The sequence below is a fragment of the Mirounga leonina genome, unplaced genomic scaffold (assembly GCF_011800145.1).
Source record: "Mirounga leonina isolate KUSES-001 unplaced genomic scaffold, KU_Mleo_1.0 Mir_174, whole genome shotgun sequence".
Taxonomy (NCBI): domain Eukaryota; kingdom Metazoa; phylum Chordata; class Mammalia; order Carnivora; family Phocidae; genus Mirounga; species Mirounga leonina.
This window is the reverse complement of record NW_023270451.1, coordinates 33,750,295-33,756,413: the sequence shown is the minus strand read 5'-3', so window position 1 is coordinate 33,756,413 and position 6,119 is coordinate 33,750,295. Positions and strand designations below refer to the sequence as shown.

The 6,119-nt window shown below is 36.5% G+C and overlaps 1 long non-coding RNA gene across 1 annotated transcript in view; it reads right to left on the bottom strand.

The window, feature by feature from the left end:
* The window catches only part of LOC118020834, a 49,154-nt gene extending 43,457 nt beyond the window's left edge, over positions 1-5,697 (bottom strand). The window contains exons 1-2 of the long non-coding RNA XR_004682022.1: positions 5,465-5,697; positions 4,656-4,743 (exon numbers count right to left, since the gene is read on the bottom strand). This is a non-coding gene — a long non-coding RNA (uncharacterized LOC118020834). The remainder of the gene's footprint in view (positions 1-4,655; positions 4,744-5,464) is intronic.
* Positions 5,698-6,119: the final 422 nt, after the last annotated feature.

The window sequence follows — 6,119 nt, the reverse complement described above, 5'->3', positions numbered from 1 at the left end:
TTACAAATAACTGCAAATCTTATGCTATAACAAAAATTCAATATATAATAGATATTGATATGCCTATCTTATGAATATGATATCCCAGTTTATTCAACAAGTTAAAACCCAGAGTATAATTACTGTATACTCGAAATCATGCTTTTATTCCTTTAATTTCATTTACTTTTAAGATCATAGTATTCCATCTTCCTTCTTCCTTCCCTTCCTCCCTTCCAGACTTTCTTTCTGTCTGTCTGTCTTTGCCATAAGGATACTCATGAACACACCAAACACACATACACAGACTCAAACATACACACAGCTATTCAAACTTTCCAAAATCTAAAAAAGAACCGACACTCAAAACAAATGTGCAATGAAGTATTTATTACACAAAAATGAGATTATACACACCCACACAGAGAGGATACGGCAAGAATTTCTGGACAATGCTCTATGCCATATTTGAGACAGAACAACTCTCAGTCCACTCTCTAAAATCTCTGGATATTTAGAAATTACCCCAAATTCCCATACATCATTTGAAGTTAAAGTTCTCTGCTCTCCAGGTAGTAGGTAATAAAACTCAAGATTTAACTTCAGACGTTTATACTAATCCACAGGCATCAGATTTACCTCCTTAGCCAAGAGAGCAACTAGCAAGAGGTATTTCATTCCCGTACATAGAAGGAGGAAGTGTGGCTTTTGTTAGCTAATTCACTGAGCACGAGAGCAGAGTCAAGCCATAGCTTTAATACATTTATCTCAGAGGCTTCCAGAGGCACTGAAGCATGAGATCCAGGTCCTCTCAAATGAGGCTCTGCCTTAAGTAATGACCAGAACACTTCCATGTAAAAATACTGTCCATTGGTATCCTATGCCCAGCTAGGATAGAGCTTCAGTTAAAAAAAAAATGTTAATTATTGATTATTTAAGATATTTTAGCCAAACTATTTTGGAACTAGTATTTCTTTGGAGATCAATCTCCTGCATTATATGCTTCTTGCTTTTCACTTTACATGAATACTTCATGAGTGGGAAAGTGAAATATTTATTTTGAGCTCAATTTCCCTTATCTTTGTATAGGAGAAGGAATAAAACAGGGGAAAAGAGATTTTTTCACTTACCACCTTCTAATTTTACTTTCTAGCATTCTCCTAAAATAAATCAGTCCATTCCAATAGATGCAAAAGAGGGACAATATTCTTGTTATTAAGACAAGAAAATCTGGTCATAAAATGAATCTTGAAAACATACACGCACAGTTATATTGATTAGCACAGTCTATGAACCAGAAATCCTTTTGGCCTGGCCCCAAAAGTCAATGTCTGGAAAAACAATAATAATTAAAATTCTAATCCATGTTTCTGGTACAGTAAAGCATTTCTTAAGACTGCTTATGCTAATTACATTCAGATGCATCAACATTATGATATTATTAAAAGTGAGAGGAAGAAGACAAGTCAAATTCTATTATCACAAATGAGGTTTCATGTTTCCATGCTAGAACAGTTAGCTAGTTCATTATACATAATTGTAATTTCAATGATGGGCTAAATTCCAGGACAGAGATGAAGAATCTTAATGGAGGTAGTGATGTCCCATTGAAATATCTGTGTGCTGAATCTAAGATACAGGAATTAAGAAGTATTATCACTAAAATATAGTATGATATTTTGAATAACTCATGAGTTACATAAAATGTAGACTAGTAGAAAACATAGGTGTAATAAAATGATATTCTATTCATGCATTGTAGTGAAAAGCAATAATAAAATGATATTCAATAGAACCCATAACCCCAGGGAGCCTGGGTGGCACATTCGGTTAAGTGTCCGACTCTTGGTTTTGGCTCAGGTCATGATCTCAGGGTTGTGAGATCGAGCCCCCATGGGGGGCTCTGCACTCAGCATGGTGTCGGCTTGAGATTCTCTCTCCCTCTCCCTCAGCACCTCCTCCCACTTGTGCGCTCATTCTTTCCCTTTCTCTAAATTAAAAAAAAGAAAGAAAGAAAAAGATAACCCATATCCCTACAACAGTGAAAAATATCAGTGAACATGATTTTGCACTGAGACCTAGATATACATACTCAAACAGAGCCCTTTTTGAGAAGGGCTGAAAATAAAGCATTCACACTTTCAAAATTTTACCTCAAAATTTGTCCTGATCCTTTAAGACTCTTTCAGTTTTGAATTAATCTATGCTGTCTAAATATTCATTATGCACTTATGAAGGGCTGAAAATAAGCAATCATGCTTTCAAAATTTTACCTCAAAATTTGTCCTGAACCTTTAAGACTCTTTCAGCTTTGAATTAATCTATGCTGTCTAAATATTCATTATGCACTTATGCAAAAAAAAAAATTACTAACTTTCAAATAGAGTACATGAGTCTTGGCCTTACCTTCCATCTTTAACTATATAAGGCAATTGTTAGACAGTCCTACATTATTGAATTGTATTGTACTAGGATAATTTGCCAACTACAATAAAACTATGCATGTGATACAAACAATTCAAGCATAAAACCACACAGCAAGGTATGGTGCACAATAGAGAATAGACAGGCAAACAAAGAGGAGAAAGATTTAGGACATGGTGGAATTAGACCTGGTTTTTAAAGGGTAGTTAGGATGTAAAAAGGTCTAGCAAAGACAAACTTGGCCATTTTGTTTAACTTGATTATTATTGATAACCAATCTAATACAGACAATGAGAAATTTTTTGAGAAAAAAATTCTGCTTAAGTTTAAGGCATTAGTGTAGATTACCTATAGATCACCTTTTTTTGTGATGGCATGACATCTTTACAGATTTTCATTGTCTCCATGAATCACTGTGCAATCAGTTGTCATTTTGCTAAATTTGCTTATAAAAACATTTAATCCTCAAAGCACCTGTGCTTTCTATAAACATACTTTCTAAACACCTTTAGTAATTTCTCCCTTTCTTGTGAAGAAATTCAAGAAATCTTTTTTTTTTTTTAAGATTTTATTTATTTATTTGACAGAGAGACACAGCGAGAGGGAGAACGCAAGCAGGGGGAGTGGCAGGCAGAGGGAGAAGCGGGCTCCCCGCTGAGCAAGGAGCAGGATGCGGGGCTCGATCCCAGGACCCTGGGATCATGACCTGAGCTGAAGGCAGAGGCTTAACGACTGAGCCACCGAGGCACCCAAGAAATTCAAGAAATCTTAAATTTCATCCATCTTGCTAGATTATTACAACCACACACATAGTTGTATTTATAATCCCTTACAGAATTTCTTTTTTTAATCCTTTTTTTTTTTTTTTTTAGATATTTTTGTCGGGAGGGGGGAGGAGAGAGCACGCAAGCAGGGGGAGTGGCAGGCAGAGGGAGAAGCGGGCTCCCCGCTGAGCAAGGAGCATGATGCGGGACTCGATCCCAGGACCCTGGGATCATGACCTGAGCCGAAGGCAGAAGCTCAACCAACTGAGCCACCCAGGCATCCCCAGAATTTCTTTTACAGAATTGAATTCCACAGATTACCTTAAGTACTCTATAAGAACAGCCATATGAATATTACTACGTTTGTACCTATTAGAGGAAAGTACACTCGAGATTACATACTCTGTATGTATACTATAGATCTCCACTATAATATACCCTATCTTATAATAAAGTTACAAAGAAAATGTTTCTCTCAGACTTCAGCATAATGAAAATCTCTACTTCTTATGAACAAAGATTTTCTTTTATTTTATAATCACCATGAATCTAAACATAGATATTTTCCTGTTTTCTTTTTGAAAGAAGAGTGGAAGAAAGGCTAAATAAATGATAGACTAATATCTCAATAAATGGAAGATGGTCAAAATATTTCACCCTTTCCTACCATATTAGAGTAAATTGAATTTCCACCCAGCTAAACTCTACAAAGTAATTTGGATCTACTCCAAACTACTAATTACAGAAATATCCACATTGAATATATAAAAACCACATTTTCTTCCTCTGGTTATTCTAGAAATCCAGAATCTGATTTACTAGTAGCCACATATATAACTGTCAAATTAATTAAGCTGACATGCACCTATATCTATTGTAGGATATTGAGAAACATTAATTTTTTTATCAAACAGTATCAGCAGACATAGTAGAAAATAATTTTGAAACTTCTAGTACTAACAAATAATCCATTTTTAGTAATTTAAAAGCTAATCATTTACGCATTTTAAGTTTTCTTTTCTTTCTTTTTTTTTTTTGAGTTATCTTTTCTATTTTGACTTTGTTTCTTGGTTTCAGTCCATGACTCATTTTAATAAGCTAGGTAGCTAACAAGTCTCATGGGAAAACTGTTTCTGCCTGAAGACAAAGTAAGACACAGGAAAATGGTGCATGGAAGAGCTGGAATGTTCAGCTGGCCCCCACAGCCTCAGTCCCCAAGTGAGATTTTCAGGATGACAAATCTGGACCAGGAACCTTAGCTGGGAGTAATGAAAAGACTTGTTCTTGGGTGTGGAGGATGGCTGCTGAAGTTGTCTTCCAGTCCAGCCCCTCAAAGATTTGTGCCAATTTCCTCAAGAATGGGGAGAGATATTAAATATGAATCAAGAAATGCACTCCGTTACTAGATGTACAGTAGGGAAGAAAATAGGGTCACTCTGGTTTTTGACTCACAAGTAAGATCAACACATGTGATAAGATGATACTTACCACCAATCTCTGCATAACCACAGTTGGAGGAGAACAGAGAATCGCTACTTGCCAAATTGGTGATACAGGAAATGTGACCTGAATGCAGCTGACAGAAAAAGTGATGTCAATAAAAAATGAGAGGGAGCAAATATGAGAATATACTGGGAACCGGAACCAGACTCCCCTTAGCCAGAAAGAAGGTGGAATCTAAAATCAGAAAAAATGATCTTACCATCATTTTATGCCTTTATTGACTCATCATACCCAATGGCTAATATAGTATTAGGAAATGTGCTTTATACAAGTATGTAAATGGGTAATAGCCTGCTAAAGTAAGAATTTCATTTAAAATTGTTAAGATTAATGTCAATATTCAAGTTCAAGACACAGAATAAGAAGTTCAAAACAGCAGAGAGAACCAACACAGAAAATGAAAAAAATATGATGTGTTCAAGGCACATAAATAAGACTCCTGCAGTGGCTGAAACATGCAGTGAATCAGGTAGTAAGATGACATTGAAAAAGGAGAGTTGAGTCAGGTTGTCATTAATCTTACAGACCAGGATTAGGAGTTGAAATTTGTTCCTAGAGAAATTTGGGAGTCATTGAAGATTTCAGAGCGAGAGAATTGTATGTGTGTCTAAAAAGTAACAATACTAATAGTTTGGTGGATGGATCTGAGGCTGATGGCAGGCAAGGGATGCTGAGGACCTCCTCCGAGGACAGACTGGGGATGATAGTGAAAGATACGTGATTTGATAGAAGCAAAAGGATATGGCAACTGATTGAAGTGGAAGGGCGTTAGGAGGTGCTAAGAAGTCACTCACTTATTCAATATCCAAGAGAATTTATTAAGAGCATTCATTCCATGTGCCAGTGACTGTGCTTGATACAATGGTGGACCAAAATTACACCCCTGTGATCCTGCAAAACAAGAGGAGAAGTGAAAAACATAGTCCTTTAATAATCACTCAAGTGTGTTTTTTGCTTCAGGCTGTAAGAAGTTCTAAGAAGGCAAATTCAATTTTGAAACAGCTTATGAAAAATAAAGCTAGGAGAGTGTCTATGAGGAATTAGCACGAGAAGTGTAAGATCCTTAAGAGGTAACTAAGGGAAAGGACATCTGAGAATGTTGCAGGTGGAGAAAAACATGGGTGAGGTCCTGGAGGGAAAGGAGTCTAGTATGGCTTCACTCTAAAAAGATGTTCATGGGCTCCATGACAGATGGTGATACTGTAAGGTAGAAATACAGGAAGAGTAGTAGGTCTAAGAGCAGGAGGGGAAGAAAGTAAAAAAATATGTTGTACTTGGGATACTTGAAGTTTAAAATGACTGCAAAACATTGGGCAGGGCAGGTAGACAGAGCTGGAGGTTGAAATTTTGGACTCCTCAATGTCCATGGGATACTTTGATTCATGACTTAGTGAAGTTGCCCAGGGACTGTATGTAGAAACAATAGGGTCAAGAATGGAACCCCAGGGG